Source organism: Artemia sp. Qi Xiang Cuo, chromosome 10 (assembly GCF_049724085.1).
Source record: "Artemia sp. Qi Xiang Cuo chromosome 10, ASM4972408v1, whole genome shotgun sequence".
In the NCBI taxonomy this organism is placed as follows: domain Eukaryota; kingdom Metazoa; phylum Arthropoda; class Branchiopoda; order Anostraca; family Artemiidae; genus Artemia; species Artemia sp. Qi Xiang Cuo.
The window spans coordinates 53,362,453-53,379,853 of record NC_142803.1 but is presented as its reverse complement, the minus strand read 5'-3'; the positions used below and the strand labels follow the sequence as shown (position 1 = coordinate 53,379,853).

Genomic DNA, 17,401 nt, shown 5'->3' with positions numbered 1-17,401 from the left:
TCACATCTATTTCACCACCTACGTGTCTCTTAGCGTACTCACTCCTTCTGTTGTAAATTATGGTCCTTCACTCCTTTCGTCTTGGTAAAAATTTTAAAACACTTTCAATATAGTTTCTTCACAGAACAGTTCGAGCATGGCTATGTTCATCTTGGACGAAACGCTTTCTTTAATTTTCAAACGGGAAATGATACTCCCAGGTACAGGTGTGTGAAATTTTGATATCAGAGTTCATTCTCACCTGCTGTTTTTTGGATAGTCCATAAGGTGCCTTATCGTTAAGGGGTTGAACACTGGGACTGTTGAGACTTGGGACTTGATCTATTATAAACACAGTCCGGATTAGGTTGATTTTCTTCTCAACATATCGTTCTTGGGATATTTTAAAGTGCATAGAGAATGTCATTCTCGTATAAAATTGTTCGTTTGTGCACTTAGAGATAACAGTTCTCTTATAAAATTGTTCGTGCCTGGCTTGCGTCTATTAACTTTTGCGGTGATTCCTTTGTTAATCACAGGGGAATTGATGTTTGGATTTGGAATTGGTCTACATCCAACTTCAGTGACTGCTTCAACATATTGTCTTGAATTTGTGTGAGGGGTATATTGTCACTGCGGGGTTAGTCACTGGGGTTAATTTTTGTTTCTGTAATTCCATGGTTGGTTTCCAGGTCGATTTTTCAGAAATTACCTCGTAGCATTTATGGGATAACAGAGATATTAACTTTTCGCATTTGATAGAGGTGATAGGATGGATTCCGAGAAATGGTCGAATGGGATTCGACGCGTGAATCTGTGACACATAAATAACTTTCGAGATTATCAAATATCATAACTATACAGTCGTATGGTACATGGATCCATAATGATTATCAAGGGTGATATTTATGTACTTATATCTTGTACTGGTCGATGGGGTTCTCAGTATTTATGTGTTTATATAGTTCGATAATGCACTGGATACTGAGATTCGAATACAGTGTTACCTGATAAGTAATATGGTTCGTGGTCGAGGAAACAACGATCAAAAGGTAACTATAATTTTTGTAAACGAAGCTGGGATGAAAATTGCCTGGATTCTATGGTGAGTACTCTTCGTTGGTTAAGGTATGATGAAAATAGGTGCTACTAGGTTGTATCTACACTGGACAACGCATTGTAAGGATCGATTTCCAGTATGTCAATCCACTTCCTGTAATAAATATAACGAGGCAGAATCACACGTTCTTTAAATAAGTTGTCATAATACATAATAAACAATACGATTAGGTGCATTTTAGGGTGAATGTTACCCTACAAGACAATATTAAATAGATACACTAATATTACTACGTAAATATTGATTTTAATAAAACGACATTATTATCTTGTTGGTTTCAGATACATAGACTTCCCATTGGGAAATCTAAAACAGAGATTTTTATTCTAATTTGTTTTGAGAAAGGAAACGACGATACAAGGCTTATTTACTTCCTCAACACTTATTTAATTCTCCTTTAGTTTTAAAACAATCCTTTAAACATAAGCTACTCTACATCGGTAAATTTGAGGTTTCAGTTTATAACATATTTCATACCTTCATTGTTCACGCCTGTCCCTACTGTTTAAGAAACGCATGTTGCAACATCGTATCTACACGGTTTTACGTAAACGACACTTACAATGAGAGAACAAGATATAGCAAGGACGAGTGGAGACCTCTATACCCTGTCGTTTTCTAATGTATTACCATTTTCTAGGCTTGGACGTTCTCATGGGGTTCCGGGTTTAACTTCTGCATTTCAGCTGTTTCCCCGTGTTCTTCCTTTGGGTTTTGCCTTCTTAGTCTCGGGATTTTTCCGTAATTAAAAGTCAGTAAGAATCTCATGGTCAGGGAAATCGCGAACACGAAACATACGGTCAGTAGTATGTTCCACCAGAAATTGGTTGAGAACAATCCGTATCTATTATCCACATACGTTAATCTCTGGTCCTCATTGGTAAATAGGGGAATCTGGGAGTCTAATGTTTCTCTTATTTTTGTAAGCCTTAATATCCCTTTATTCTTTTCTATTTTGGACCATATTGAGGTTTTCATTTCCTCACTCTATATATTTGGAATAGTGTACGACAGGTTAATTGCCTTGAAATTGATTATTTTGGGACTTATTATGTTTGTGATCGTGGTAATTAACGGCGTTCGAACAGTTGACTCTTTAGTTACAAGTCGACATCCTTGTTTTATGGTTATCGTACCCACATCTTGTAACAGTAATTCTGTCCTGTAACTTGGATTTATTCTTTCTGTATTATTATAACAAGACAAATTTCCAACAGTTTCTCTTGGAACAGAAAATAACCAAAGATCATTTCTAAGGTGTATGAATATTTCTCGTTTAGTACTTCCTATCAAAGCTTCTTTCAGTTGGACTGGATACATCGTACTGGAATGGTATGGTAGACTTTTTATATTAAAGGAAATTATTCAAATTAATTCTATGCAATGTGACTTTTTAATTAGAATTTGTTTTCGGAAACTGATATATGTTGAACAGACGGTATCAGACGGTTTTGATTCGTGCGAAGCCTTGATATATGTTGAGCAAAATTTTTCTACAGCATTTTTATAGTTGTATGATTTTTAATTGTGAGCTAAAAGTTTTTAAATTATTATTCTTTTATGACGCCTATCCATTAAAAATTTCTTAATCTTCTACTGATTAAGTGTAATTCCATCAATCGGGTTTTTTAACCGTTCTACCCAATTGTGTCGTTTCTTTCTCCTCGACTTCTTTTGGTTTTTTCTTTTTCGGTTTTGCTAGCGAAATAAGATTAAATTTTTTGAATTGTTTTTTCAAAAATTCTTCCCCTTTTAATTTTGTTTCTTTCGCGTGTGCGGCTGCTGAAGTCGGTTTTGATTTCCCTATTCCTTTAACTACTATATGGCCTGATTCGCCGCCAGACTCTTCAAAACTGGTTTCCGATGATTCTGCATTATAACTTTTAGAGATTGCACCTCGCATTTTTGAGGTATCACCTCCCCTTCCTTCGTAAATTTCTACTCCTCTGGAAGTAGAAGGTTTATTCTCTAAGTCCTCGCTTTGAGTTTTTAATTCGGGAGATTTGAAAGATTCTTGAGAGCTTTGAGAGGAATCAAAAGTTTTTTGCGGGGTTCCGCCATTGTTTAAATGCCATGTCTTCGGGGGGATGGGACATTCTTTGCACTAGTGTTTCCCTCCATGAAGTCCATTGTTTGGGTTTTACCTTGGACACAGTTAAACCATGATATTGTCCTTGCTGGTCATCCTTGGGAGTTTTATTCTTAGGCAATGTACTTTGACTCTTTTTTATTGGGAAATTTATTAAATCCATTTCTTCTTGCAGATTAGTTTTAATTGGATCTTTGGGAGGAGTTTTCTCTACAATAATATCCGGAGTTTCTACCGCTTTGTTCGATTCCTCCTGTAATGACAGGGGCCTCTCTATTGGTGTTGCAGGGGAAACCTTATCGTCTGGAAATCTTTTGGGGGAACAAGGGGTCGAAATTCTATCAGGGAAAATTTGGGTTTTTGGAGATATTGTATAATCTAATTCTCCTGCACTCTCTGATGATGAACTTTTTGGATTTCTTGGCGTTTTTATTCTTACTTGTATTAGGGATTTTCTTTTGGGAATAACTAGATTTTTCATAGCTAAAAATTCTTCAAAGTTTTCCTCGTCACTATCATTCTCGAAATAGTTTTGCTTGAAATTAAAGGATTTTAGCTCTGCCAATCTTGATTTAGGGGGCTCATTTTCTGCATCTTATGAATCGGTAGAGGAGAGACGTGGTACCCATCTCTCTGGAAATTTGAATTTTCATTCGGCTAACATGCGCCTTGTAAGTTCTTCCAGTATCGGGGTTCACCATTTTAAAAGCATTATCGTTATCGTACTTTTTTACTATTCTGTACGGTTCAGAATATTTCTTGAAAGTTTTTTGCCTTCCGTCTTTGCCTCGTTCTTTAGGTAGACACAATCTCCTATTTTGAAATCTATGCTCCCCTTGACTTTGGGTTGGTTTCTTCATTCTTAGTTTATTTTACATTCTTCCAACTCTTGCCTCACTATCTTAAAAGTTTTCCTCATCCTATTTATGAATTCTTGTTTTTAATTCTCCGAGCTATAGTCGTGATTCCGGTATTCGATAATTTCGTCATAAGGTATTCTAAAATCGCGACAAAAAAGTAAATAAAAAGGGTTGTCTTTGGTTGTTTCTGAATAAGCAGTATTGATTATGTTACTTAAAAAAAATAACAATTGATCCCAGTCGTTCTTGCTGTCTTTTACATAAATACTTAATACATTCGAAAATATTTTATGCCTATTTTCTATTTTACCATTAGCTTGTGGGTGATATGGGGAAGTCACCAATTTCTCTATGTTAAGAAAACTCATTAAGTCTTTTGTTACTTTTGAAACAAAATTGCTTCCGTTGTCACTTAAAATCTTATTTGGAATTCCAAATTTTAAAGATAATCTCACTAACGTCCTACTCGTAGCGTAAGCGCCTTGATTTTTTAATGCTTTTGCAAAAGTAAATCCGGAAAAGTGATCTATAACTGAAAGAATACAAGTATGGCCTCTGTTGGAAACAGGCAAGCCTCCACTTGTTCCACACAAATCATATAAAACAATATGGAAGAATAATCTTGCTACCGGTACTCTTCCCATAGGAATATTAGAATAACCTTCGGGGTTATCTTCTTAAGTTATACGCTTCGTATGTACTTACAAATTCCTTGAGTTTTGTTACTGCCGACATCACGTAAAAATATTGTTTTAGTTTACGGAAATTGTTCGTTACTCCTAAATGTCCACCTATATCTGAATAAAAATATTCGAAGGTAGGTGTTATTACGCTTTGGGGTAATACAGATATTATTAAGTTTTGGTTTCTATTTGCCTGGGCAGTCCCGATTCTGCATAGCATTTCTTCATCAAGATCATAGTAAAAATTATCTACCTCTTTTCTAAGAGTTTTGAATATATCCGGTAACGCATCATCATTCACAAAATAATTAATGAGTGCTACACACATTTCGTCCTTTTTTTGCTTTCTTTTTATATTTTCTAAAGACAAGGGACAATAGTTATCCTTATTTTCTTTTAATGTGTCTTTGACTTTGTTTTTCTTACATTTATGTTTACTCTTAGCATTGATAGCGTTAACTTCATTTTCCTGAGCGTCCGACGACATATTTTCTGGGAATCTACTCAAAAAGTCACAAGCAACATTGTGTTTACCTTTTAAATATTCAAATTCGTAATCTAGGTCTTGGATTTTCATAATCCATCTAGCTAGAATTCCCGTGGGGTTTTTAAATGTGCACAATTACTGCAGGTTTTTATGGTCTGGTCGTAGTATAAATTTTCTACTGATTAAATAGTGTTTAAATTTGTCCAAGTGGTGGATCATAGATAATAATTCTAAGTTTGTGGCGGAATAACTACTTTCGCCTTTTGATAAGGTTCTACTCGAATAGCATATAACTTTTTCTATTTTTTTTTGTTTAGGCGTTCCCTCTAGAGGATTAGGGTTTTCTACTGGGATTATTTGCGAAAGAATAGTGCCAATGCCCATTGAACTAGCATCAGTTGTGACCACATTTTGTCCGTTTTCAAAATCAGGCAGTAATAATATTGGTTCAGAAGGGAGTGCCTTTTTGAGACGGTCTAGGGAAGTTTGAGCTTTCTGGGACCAGATAACATTTTGGGAGTTCCCTTTAGTTAATTCCGTGAGGGATTTCGCAGTTTGGGCGTAATTGCGCACAAATTTTCGGAAATAACCTGTAAGACCTAAACCTCCTCTTAATTCTGTCATATTACGAAGGGGTTTGAGGTTTTCAACACATTTTATTTTATCTGGGTCTAGAGATATCTCTCCTTGCGTCACCACTACTCCTAAAAATTTAATTTTTGGTTGAAATAAATTTACATTTTCAGGCCGGCATTTTAAATTGCCCTGTCTGAATTTCTCGAACAAATTAGCTAATGCTGCTAAGTGTTGTTCAGCGTTTTCTCCCACGCATATGACATCATCAACAAAATGAATGATATTCCTTAATCCTCTTAACAGGAGTAATAAGGGTCTAAATAGCGCGCTTGAACTTGTCTTAAGTCCAAAAGGTACTCTTAAGTATTCATATGAACCACATTCAGTCATAGAAAACGCAGTTTATTGATATCTTCTTCGGCTATTTTCGCTTGGTTTTAGCCTTGGGTAAGACATAAAGAAGTAAAAATTTTGTTTTTGCTTGAAATAGAGTCAAGAATTTTATCTATTCTTGGTAAACGAAATTTATCACTAACTACTTGTTTGTTAAGGGCTCTATAATCTACAACTAGTCAAAGATCACCGTTCTTTTTTGGTACCAAGACCACTGGTGCAGAATACAGACTTATATTGGGGCGTATAGTTTCATTTTTTTCTAATTCATGAATTTTATTCTTTAACCACTCTTTGTGCTTATACGGTACACGATATAGCTGTTTGCTACAGGATTACCAGTCATTAAAAATTAATGTTCATAAAATGGTATCAGTCCGATGTCATATTAAGATGCGGAAAATACAGCTTTAAAATACCATAATAATTCGCATAATTTTTTCTTAAGTTCTAAGTCCGTAATATGATCCATATTAAATTTGTTTAAGAATTGCGATTTAGTTAGAAGGTATTCGTTATTAGAGGTTTTATTGCCGTTTACTTGGTTTTTTTGGAATTTTCCCATTTATTTAAATCATTTTCTGAGATAACCTGGATTTGAATTAAACACGTCCCCTTTTTTATTGTAACTGCATGGTTTTCGTGGTTATTAGCTACACTAATAAAACTGTTTCCCTAGTCGTAGGCTATAATTCGTTCTTTACATAGCAGATTCTAAGGAAATTCATTTGATGGAAACGCAAGCAATATTTCAGGTTTGCTATCTACTGGTTCAATCATCTGTGATATTTGAATTCTTTGCATTGTTTTGGGAGGGATCTTCGTTTTCCGTATCGCGAATCCGTACAATTTCTCTTCATTATTATTGTCTATTAGATTCATACTGGCACTATTCTGCGTCATTGCGGCATCTTGTGGCGTCACATTGGGTTTTACTATGTTTTTCCATAATTCCGCTATTTTCTTGATTTCGTTTGACCTATACTGTCGCATATCTCCTATTTTTATTTTTGCAGATTCAATAAACTTATTATTTAATTTACTTCATTTCTGCAATATCTCTCAGAATAATTGAACAAATTTCTGATTATGTCATGTCCTCCTTGCAAGACATGAGGTTCAAAAGATTGCGACATTATACCGCCAGAAATTTTATTTACTGTTACGTTCTCTTCGTAACCTGTATTACAGTTTCTTAAGGTAGAAACATCCTTCCCCTACCTTAGTCGGGTAGACAAGCCTTTTATTTACCGCGACTAGTAATAACCGATTAGAGATTAAAAAATATGTACTAATGATGTCTTCGCATAGAACACATTTACTAATCATAGAGTCCGTCGAAAAAATTCTGGTGTCTCAACCTACGGTTAGTCAGATTCAACCTCTTGTAAACAATTTACTAGATACTACGTTTTTCGTATTGCGATCATTAAAATTTCTTTGCCGCCTAATATTTGGAGGCAACATATTAAATACGCATGAGTTTGATACTAATCGTTGCACCAGAGTCAATCAAAGCCTTAAAGTAAACATTTGCCAAACAAAAATCATTAAATATAGGTAACTTATTATTACTATCACTATAAGACGATACGGTACTACTATCAGTTTGGACCTATAAGACATTCAAGGCACCCTCTGGGTCCAATTTATTCTTCTGAGGGGCCAGAAACGTTTTCCTGCGGATTTATTTCGTACGTCGGTATCTGCAATAGAGATTCAGACATGTGAGATTGCGTAGGCATATCTAATTGATTTACATTTGTCTGCCTTTGTCATGTATTATTACGATAGTTTGGATTTCTTGCGCCAGTGCCGGGTGTTGGCGCTGACAGCAAATGCCGTTGGCTTGAAAAATTTTCATTTCCCGTCGGCAAATTTTCGGGATTTCTATATACCATTCTCGCATTATATTGGCTTTGGCGAGTATTTGGGTTTTCAAATCGGTAATTAATTTGTCTATTGGGGGCAGGGTTATACACATTTGGTTGGTACGCGTTGTAAGGCACTGATTGGCGCAGTCTTCCCTGGCTATAGCCTAGTGCACCACTGGAGTTAAAATTTGTACTGCTGAACAAATGGTTGCCATAATTTTGTGTTTTACCGACGGCAATCCTTGGTCTGCGATTAGGGAGAGAACGGCACTCTTTCACGATATACCCAACACGATTGCAAATATAGCATAGTATTATTGTCGGGTTATTTTCCTAACTAATTTGTTTGATGGGCTGAAAACGTACTGTTTTCTGCCTAGCGGTTTCTTGCGTTCTATTTCTTTGTGGCACTGGGGAGTTATCCCTTGAAAAGAAGTTGGGAGACGCCTGATCGCCCTTGAAGGTCAGGCTTGCGTTTGATTCGCATAGGCTATTTATTTTTGTTTTACTGTGATTTGCCACAACCGTATCGACTTCGATCAATCGCCCTACCTCCTGAACTGCAAGATCTAACGTCAGAATATTTTTGGATATTACCATTCTATATAGTTTTGGGGGTAGCCCGGTATTTAGTATGACTTTTTCATACAGTTCTCCTGAAACTTTTCCGTATTTTGCTTCTACTGAAATCCGTATATTATCAAGATATTCTCCTACGTTTTGTGAATGGTCAAAGCATACTATTCCGTGTTTTAATTTATTTGTGGAAATGGTTTCGATAAATCTATCTTTAAATGCCGTTAACAATTTGTCCACCGTATTTATTGGCAAGCTGGCGTCATCACCTATAGTATTTTCAATTTGCTTTAGAAGGTTAAGGCCTGCCCTTTTAATCTTAATAGGAGCATGCCGACCAACGTTTCTAGCTCTGTTTTTGTTAATTCTACAAACTGGGCCAATTGGATATTAAATACGTCGATATCTGTTTGTCCATCGTATTGCGGAATAGATTTTGCTATTTCTACATTTTTTGCGACCAACTTTTGCGCGATTAATAGTTCGCTTAATTCTTCTGACATTTTTTTGCGTTTGAATAACTCAAAATAAATTTATTATTTCACTTACCTATTTTGGGGTAGGCTATTATCTCCTATGAGATATTTTAAAAGGGTTTCCTATTATAGCTTAGCGATTATAGGCCTAATTACTTTTCCTTATATGTCTGTATCTCTCCAATGATTAAATTTAAATTACAAAGCTTAGAGCATAAATAGCTCGCATGTTTTCCTCCAATTTCCGACCGCGCAATATGTAGCGATGAAAAGGACTGTGGCAATTATGGTAATAAAGATTGACCGCGTCAAATGTAATATTATGCTTTAAAGCTGTGAACTTACACCTTATAAGTTCTCCGATAGCGCCACTTAGAGCGCTAAAGACTGTGCCATATGTAATATTATGATTTAAAGCTGTAGCGATTAAGATGCACCAAATGTGGTAATGAAGTCTGGGGCCACAAATGTAATACTATGATTAAAAGCGGTATACCGATCGCGCCACTCGCTGAAAGCGAGAAAACAAAATGCGTAGCTATAGTAGGTTAGAAATTCTCCAACTATCAATTTGGGAGCGTAACCTCGCTTCCTCGGTTTATCACCGTGTCGATTACTTCTAATGTTATGTAGAAATAAGATTCCTGGGAGCGTTACCGATGGAGGCATACGAACTAGTTGCCTGCTGTGCGATTAGATACAGATATATAAATAAAGCGAACACAAATACAAAAGCAATAGTTTTATTGAGACTTACATTTAGGTGTACAAGAGTGCTTCACTTCAACTGACGATAATAGTGGCTGAGATAACAATAATGACCAAATCTTTACAATGACTGTGTCATAATGATAATTCTGACAAAACGAATGTCCAATAATAGTTTGAATTGCAATGCCTGAATGCCAATAATAATAATGACGCTAAAAACACTTTTCATCGCCATATATCCTAAGTCCTGATCATGTGCCGTGAGAGCTATTTCACGATTTGCCCAAGTCCTGTGGAGGGGGCCGCTACCTTGTAATTATGTTTACCAACTCACTTCATTATTCTAACTGTTGATCCAATAATTTGTTTTAAATGTTTTCGATGATTTAAACATTGATACTGCTCTTATAACTTAAACTTCCTGAGAAACTTTGTATCTAGCATTTTTTTTTATTACGAAATATCTTAGCGAAATTCAAAACCGAATAGCGTCGTTGTCTCGGTAAGGCTAAAAAGCAGTTTCTCTTTTTGCTGATTAAGAATTTAGACTCTTGGAAACGGGATTTGAACTTAATTAGGGGAAGTTTAATTTATGTCGGAATTATCTTTAGAAAGAAAGAGTTTTATTTTTTTTGTATTTTAAATATATCCTATATTACTCACGGTACAACAGTCGAAAGTGATTCGACGGCAACTAACAACTCTCTCAACTTTGGGTTGAAACAAACCCCAGATATTAGGGGCAAAGGTTGTAAGTTATACCTAGGGGTATTCAAAGTTTTTATGGAAGGGATAGCTGTTCAACTTTAGAAGAGGCTCAGTCTTTTTCCCTGAAAAAGACTATGTCAAGATAAAACGAACAGAAATTAATTAAAACAAAACTTTTTCCACAAAACACGCTCTTCAAAAAAAGTAAAGAACTCAATTAAACCAAAAATGAACAAAAATAGAATAAAATGATCAACCAAGCATACAACTACCACAAATCAGTATCAATAAATAAATGAAACCCAAACAAACAAAAATTAAAATAAGTAACGGAGTCAAATTCAAAACAAGCAGAAATTAATATGAGCAGGAATCTAAACCCTAATGCTTTCTAAAAGCCAGAATATAATTTGTTCTTTACTGAAAAAATTCTTTTAAATTTTGCATTTTTATAACTTTAAGAAATCAAAAATTAATTAAGATTTTAAGGAATAAATATCAACATATGTATATAAAACTGACAATGGACATTTTTTTTTTTAGCAAAGGCATTTGAATTTTTCTCAGCGAAGTACAAATTATTTTCTGGTTTCTAGAAAACATAAGGGTTTAAAACCCTACTCATATTAATTTTTGCTCGTTTTGAGTTTGACTATGTTATTTATTTTAATTTCTGTTTGTTTAAGTTTCATTTATTTATCGATATAGATTTGTGGTAATTGTATGCTTGGTAGATTATTTTATTCTATTTTTTTTTCATTTTTGGTTTAATGGAGTTCTTTACTCTATTTTGAAAAACTTATTTTGTGGAAAAAATTTCTTAATTTAATCCACTAGAAAAAGTCTCATGGATACAAGTTTCCACAATAGATCTGTAGTTTGAAATAAATAAAAAAACAAGTTTTTTTTAACTGAAAGTAAGGAACGACGTTAAAACTTAAAACGAACAAAAATTATTCCATATATGAAAGGGGCTGTCCCCTCCTCAACGCCTCGCTCTTTGCGCTAAAGTTTTTCATTGTTTAAAAAAAAAGCTGTGAGAAAGTCAAACTTTAGCGTAAAGAGCGAGGCGTTGAGGAGGGGACAGCCCCTTTCATATACGAAACAATTTCTCTTCGTTTTAAGTTTTAACGTCGTTCCTTACTTTCAGTTAAAAAAACTTGTTTTTTTTTATTTAATTTTTTAACGTTTTGAATTAATGCAGGTTTTGATTTTGGCTCACCGTACATGAATAATTAAAAAAAAATTATATTAATTTTACTTTTATTTGGTTAAATGGCTTTCTCTAAACCTGTTTAATTTTATTTAAGAACGTTTTTATTAGTAATAAATATACGTAACTTACGAATTAACTTACGTAGCGAACCTCTCTATTCTTATATTTTTAATACGTATATTAGAGGGTTCGCCCCCTATTTCAATACCTTGCTCTTTGAGCTAAAGTTCGAATTTTGTTCCATTTCTTTAAAAATGACCCCTTAATCACAAATGCCGTTAATTAGAATAAATAGCTCTTATGAAAGTACTAAATAATCTTGGGCTTAAAGAGCGAGGTATTTACTAGGGGATGAACCCAATCATATACGTAATGTTTTCTGTCGTTTTAAGTTTTAATGTTACTCCTTACTTTCAGTTAAAAAACTTGTTTTTGTACATATAATTTCTGATCTTTATTTAAATAATGCTGGGAAATCCGGCACCCCCTTCATAGCAATGTCTCTTCTCCCATGAAAACTTCATTCATGGTAAGATCCTCCCACATAACCCCCAACCCACTCCCCCCCCACTACCAGAAAAAATCCCCTCTGAAAACGTCTGTATACTTCCCAATAACCAATACTATATGTTAACATTGGGTAAAGTTCATAACTTTCGGCCCTCCCCCCGGGGACTTCAGGGGATTAAGTCATCCTAGAAGACATAGTTATCATATTTTCGACCATGCTGAACAAAATGGCGATCTCAAAATTTTGATCGGGTGACTTTGGGATAAAATGAGCGTGGGAGGGGGCCTAGTTACCCTCCATTTTTTTGGTCACTTAAAAAGGGCACTAGAACTTTTAATTTTCGTTTGAATGAGCCCTCCCACAATATTCTAGAACCACTGGGTCAATACGATCACCCCTGGGGAAAAAAAAATATAAAAAAAAATAAACACGCATCCCTGATCTTTCTTTTGGCAAAAAATGCAAAATTCCATATTTTCATCGATAGGAGCTTGAAACCTCCGCAGGTTCTCTGATACGCTGAATATGATGGTGTGATTTTCATTAAGGTTCTATAACTTTTAGGGGGTCTTTCCCCTTTTTTTCGAAAATCAGCCAAATTTTCTCAGGCGCGTAACTTTTGATAGTTTCATCAAGGAGCTAAACTTGATGAAACTTATATATTTGAAATCAACATTAAAATTTGATTCTTTTGATGTATCTATTGTTATCAAAATTCCGTTTTCTACAGTTTTGGTTACCATTGAGCCGGGTCGCTCCTTACTTACAATTCGTTACCACGAACTGTTTGACTAGATGCCAGATATTATATGAAACCAATTGCAAAACCTGAGCTAATATGAAACAACTTTTAATGGCAGAAACAAATGGTTATGTAGACATGGTAGGGGCTGTGGTGATAATTCTCTTTGGAAAAAAATTGGCTATAATGATAAATATTATAGACTAAAGCAAAGACACAGGCTTTTACAAAAATGTTTAAGGAAAATAGTAAACCATCATTCACAGGAAGAGTGGGGGGGGGGGTATTCTGTATATTTTTCTGACAAATCGCTTTTATTATGCTAAACATTGAAATTACTATTATGGATCTTTGGCACATAATTTAAGACCAAAATATCGTTCCAATTAATACGAAAACAAAATAATGATGCAGAAAAATTGACAAAAATTATCTAGTAAGAGAGCAAAAAAATTTTTTAATAATACTAAAAGTTTTAATGTTTTGGCTTTACATCCGAGAAGTTTTATCAACGGCTAAGAAAAAAAAATCAAACAGTTCGTGTTAACGAAGTGTAAGTAAGGAGCAACCCGGCTCAATAGTAACCGAAACTCTAAAAAACGGGATTTTGATACCAGTAGATACATCAAACTAATAAGATTTTAATGCTGATTTCAAATATATAAGTTTCATCAAGTTTAGTCCTACCCATTAAAGGTTACGCACCTGAGAAAATTTGGCTGATTTTCGAAAAAAGGGGGCAAAACCCCCTAAGAGTTATAGTACCTTAATTAAAATCACACCGTCAGATTCAACGTATCAGAGAACCCTACTGTAGAGGTTTCAAGCTCCTATCTGCAAAAATGTGGAATTTGTATTTTTGCAAGAAGAAAGATCACGGATGCGTGTTTATTTTATTTTATTTTTTCCATGGGTGATCGTATCAAACCAGTTGTCCTAGAATATCGTGGAAGTACTCATTGGAACGGAAATTAAAAGTTCTAGTGCCCTTTTTAAGTGACAAAAAAATGGAGGGCACTTAGGCCCCCTTCCACGCTCATTTTTTTCCCAAAGTCACCCGATCAAAATTATGAGAGAGCTATTTTGTTCAGCATGGTCAAAAAACATGATAACTATGTCTTTTAGGATGACTTAATCCCCCAAAGTCCCTGGGGGGGGCTGAAAGTTATGAACTCTACCCAATGTTAACATATAGTATTGGTTATTGGGAAGTATACAGACGTTTTCAGGTTTTTTTACTGGTAGTGGGGGGGCGGTTAGGTAGGAGGATCTTTACATGTAGGAAATGTTTATGTGGGAAAAGACATTGCTATGAAGGGGACGCCAGATTTCGCAGCATTATTTTAAAAAAAGATCATAAATTATATAAAAAAAAAATTTCAACTGAAAGTAAGGAGCAACATCAAAACTTAAAACGAACAGAAAATAGTACGTATATGATTCGGTTCGCCCCCTAGTCAGTACCTCGCTCTTTAAGCCATAAATTTTTTAGTACTTTCATAAGAGCTATTCATTCTAATTAACGGCCTTTGTGATTGAAGGTCATTTTTGAAGAATTGGAACGAAATTGGAACTTTACCATAAAGAGCGAGGTATTGACTAGGGTGCGAACCCCCTAATATATGTATTAAAAATATATGAATATGGAAATTCGTTACGTAAGTTAATTCGTAAGTTACGCATATTTATTACTTATAAAAACGTCCTTACTTTCGGTTAAAAAAACTTTTTTTTATTTCATGTATTTGTTTTTAGTTAATAACGTATATTAAACAAACACATAAGAAAAGGGGAGAAATGAAATAAAAAAAAATCATTATTAAGTCATGCATGGTAGATATAATAACGCAAATTTGGGGAAGGATTTGGTATTTTCATAGAAAAATTGAAAAAACGACAAATTTGTACTCCCCCCTCTGAATGTTAAAAAATAAACTTACCCCCCCCCCACCCTATATTTTCTTGAACTGACATCAATTGGTTGGTCTGAATTTTTCTTATGTAAAATTCCAGGCGGTGTGACGCTAAACGCACGTAGCTTTTTTTGGAACCAATTTACCAAATCGTGCCAATTTGAGCTCGAACATTTTTGTAAGTTCTGGTAAAAAAAAAAAAAAAAAAAAAAGAACGCCTAATTTCTTCGTGATCATAAAAAAAGAAATCTCAGCAGGACAATCAAAAGAACTAAATAATTACAATTATAACTAAATATTTCATAATAAAATAAATTATAGTGTAATAATGAAAGAATTTAAAATTTAATTTAAAAATTCTTAATGAAAGAAAATTTAAAAAGACTAAAAATTTTGGTAATAAAAGAACCTAGTAAAAATAATAAAAGTATCAAATAATAGCTTGAGATCAATCGTGCAAGTACTGATAACCTGCAGTTGACTATCTGATCTGAAATATTTGAGTCTCCTCTTGACAGCAATGTCAGTTGATACTTCTTTCAATATTACTAATTGTCTCCCTTCTGAGCACGACAAATTTGGCTACAACTACTTTCAATACAGCAGTTATTAATTAACCTCAGCTTCAATCTAAAAAGAACGGGCAGTCTTCCTTTATAACGGTTTTTTCACCTATATATCACTTAACACTACATATATCATTGCTAAAACTATCAATCAAACATAGTCCTCATACAAAATCAATCCCTTTTTCAACACTGACAATATAACAATTATAATACTATCAACATCAGATAAAATCTTTTTCTCTACTACTTTCCCGTATAAACTTAATAAACAGGTCTATCATCCTATACTTCAAAAAATCATCACCACTCAAAATTCCTAATGCAAGTGCTACTGAAAACTTTCTTAAATTTTCCTCTTTGCTCAAATTCATCATTTTTTTCTTAAATTTTCATATTCCTTACATTCAACAACATAATAGAAAATACTTTCTATCTCACTACAATTATCACACTGAGGACTATCAGCTTAGTCTATGATAAACAACATATTCTTAATACCGACGTGGGTCGACCAAAAACAAAACATTAAGCATCCATTTTTTCTTTTTAATCTACTATAATTTTTTATATCAAAGCTAGGCTTCTTTTTCTGGGTAAGAGCTTTTCTGGGTATTACTACTATTATCCCTCATTCCCTCTAAATGTTTTTGGTAAATCCTTTTAACCATCTCTCTAATCTGTTTACATGCTCCTGTAGGAGGTGTAAGGGTCATATTTTGTGCTGTTTGTTTGGTATATTTGTCTGCTTTTTCATTACCCGCCACTTACACATGGGATGGACACCACAAAAAATGTATCACTATTTCTTTCTCAGCAATCTTCAGAATACAACTATAACACTTATGGACCTCATCATTTGGTTTATTTGGAAAATTCTTTAGGGACTGGAGGGCAGATTTTGAGTCACTGCATATGAGGAAATTATAAGTTGACTATCTGTGTCGGTTATTCTTAGTTTTGAAAATCTCTCTCGAAGGAAATTGTTTTGTACCTCGTTTTCCACTGAGCTGCTGAAATCAGTGCCCGAAAATAAGGCTCCGTGTTCTGGGACCCCTTAAAAAGCCTTAATTGTTTTTTGTTCTATTTCAAATACTTTAATAGAAGAAATAAAAAAATAATTAATTTGCATTCCTGGAACTGTGAAAAACTCACATTTCTTTTGGCTATGCTAATGAGTTTATTATGAATATTTTATGATTTGGATGCTTGTTTTTACCTATACAAGATCAGAATAGGCCAGAGTAATTTAGTTTTGGTTAAAATTATAGTCTGGGCTTTTTGCTAAACTAGGCTATCATGGAAGGTAGGCTAGGCCTGGTTGACTTAGGTGCAATAAAAACTTTTTGGAATGAATCTAGATCCTAAATAATATCTTGGGAGGATATTTTGAAGCACCTAGGTCTATCTTCAATGCTTCTCACTCCAGAGTACAGTGACTTTGGTGACCTTCAACAGTGTTATGAAAATATAGCCTTGCTTAGGTTTGGGGGTGGGATCAAAACATCTGCAATTGGCATAATTTAGGCAAATACAGTAAAATTCTAGTTTAGCTACTTCTTGCTGTCTTGGAAAGGGGTTAAGTTAGGGAAATGAAATATTCAGGGATGGATCTAGCCTATAGAATAAATTATGTCCTCAGAAGGTATATTGAAGTACCTACCTCCACTCCTTGCTCTAGAGGGCACTTGCCTTTGATGACCATTTTAAAGCCTTTGTTATATAAAAGTGAAACCTTCCAAAATACATAGGCTAGGCTATTTTGGTTAAAAGTGCAAGAAAAATATTTTCAGTTTCACAACTTTGCTCAATCCCAATTTATGAGGTTTAAAAGATCTGCAAATATATTTCCAACATTTAGGGGAAAAAACAGCCTTTTGCCTAATGAACTAACTAGAGAGAAGGAAACATGTTTAGAAAA

General features: G+C 34.4%; 1 protein-coding gene across 1 annotated transcript in view; it reads left to right on the top strand.

Moving 5' to 3' along the window:
* The first annotated feature begins 16,599 nt into the window (after positions 1-16,599).
* Positions 16,600-17,401, top strand: part of LOC148947886 (uncharacterized) — a 177,980-nt gene continuing 177,178 nt past the window's right edge. Inside the window, exon 1 of the mRNA XM_089096033.1 lies at positions 16,600-16,724. The gene's annotated coding sequence lies outside the window, so the exon portion shown is untranslated. The remainder of the gene's footprint in view (positions 16,725-17,401) is intronic.